Raw genomic sequence first — 1,617 nt, forward strand, 5'->3', positions numbered from 1 at the left:
AGACACTTGAACTGACCCTGGTCTTTGCCACCCTGCGCCGCCCTCTCCCTGGACCCGAGCCGTGGTTGACGGCCTCGGTCCAGTCCCTCCTCGTCTCGTCACTTCGCGCTGCTCTTTCCCGACCTTGAGTTCTCTTTGCTAGTCTCGCCTGTGCCACCTCCACCGGTTCCACCTCTACTTTGTCATCTAATGCTGGACCTCTTTCCTCGGTCTGTGACACTTACAGCTCTACCGGTGCCCACAGTTTCCCCCTTCCAGGCAGGTATCACTTTCCTGGAGCAGCATCCTCCTCTTTCTTGGGCCTGTGCCGCTCCCCCCTTGGTCTCTGGGCTGGGCCATCTCTTTGGCTAGGCCCAGGGCCTTCCATGCCACTTCTTTCATCCTTGGTCTGTGCCGTCTGTTGCTGTCTAAGGATGCTTTTTCCTGAGCCCCTGCCTTCAAGGCTCTGTATTCTTTTTTTGGCCGTGGCTCGCAGCACGTGGGATCTCAGTTCCCTGACCAGGAATCGAACCCATGCCCCCTGCAGTGGAAGCGCGGAGTCCTAACCTCCGGACCCCCAGGGAATTCCAGCTCTGTATTCTTGAAGGGGAGGCTCCCTGGGTCTGGGTCACCTCATGCTGTCTCCCCGCCCCCCTTCACCCTCCGCCCGCCCCCGTGGCCTCTTCATTCTCCTTCTGCGGGCTGTGCCACCTCTTGTCTCCCACTGTAGGCCTTCTCTCAGGGATGCCTGTTCTCCAGGCGCCTCCTCTCTGCCTCTCCTCTTGCCTCGGCCAAGCCTGCATCATCACCCTTTTTTTCTGGGAACACTCAAAGCCCCCACCTCTTCCTGGCTTTGGGACACCTCTCTGTCCTTTGGCCATCTTGCTTTCGCTGCCTGGATCCCCTCCTGTGGATTTGGGCAGATTCCTTCTCCCGCAGCGTGTGCCATTCCTCCCAGCCCCCCATCAGATCACCTTCCCAAGGGGTCTAGCATCCTGTTTCTCCTCTCTGTCCACCCTGGGGCCCCCATGCCGTTCCAGAACACTCTGATTGCTGTCTCCAGGGTTCCTCTGAACTAGGGCCCCCCAAATGTCCCACAACTAGAGTTCTCTCTAGTTCTGTGTGCTTTTATCACTCCCCACCCCCCTCCAGTGGGACCACCAGGCACAAGCCACAGAAGAGCTCTGTCTTCTCCCTCTGTCCCTGAGGCTGTCTGCCTCCTAGTCTCCTCAAATTGGTCCAGTCCCCAGCCCTCTTCTGTGCCGGAACCGCTAGGGTTTGGTTACTTTGGGGCCCAGAGAGGACCCTGGGAAGGAAACCTTGGAAGGGGGCAGAGGAGTGGGGTGGAGGCAGGAAGAGGCCCACTTCTCAGGTTCCCAGGAAGAGGAGAGGCTCAGCAAAGCAGAATAGTCCTGAGTTCTGATCTCAGCTGCTCAACTTTGTGATCTCGAATTAGTGTCTTTTCTCTCTATGCCTCAGGTTTCTTATCTGTTAATGGGGCCAGTAGTCAGCCCCTCCCTGGCAGGGCTCTGGCAAAGGAGGAAAAGCACCCTTCAGGAAGCGGCTGTGGGCATCCAGTTGGGGAGTTGCAGCCCCTGGTCCAAGTACTACCCCTCCCCCCTTTCCCTTTCCCTAACC

At 58.3% G+C, this 1,617-nt stretch overlaps 1 protein-coding gene across 2 annotated transcripts in view; it reads left to right on the top strand.

The window, feature by feature from the left end:
* Window positions 1-1,617, top strand: part of PPP1R12C (protein phosphatase 1 regulatory subunit 12C) — a 20,982-nt gene that overhangs the window by 575 nt on the left and 18,790 nt on the right. The window lies entirely within an intron of this gene.

This window comes from Lipotes vexillifer, unplaced genomic scaffold (assembly GCF_000442215.2).
Source record: "Lipotes vexillifer unplaced genomic scaffold, Lipotes_vexillifer_v1.1 scaffold1223, whole genome shotgun sequence".
NCBI classification, from domain to species: Eukaryota; Metazoa; Chordata; class Mammalia; order Artiodactyla; family Lipotidae; genus Lipotes; species Lipotes vexillifer.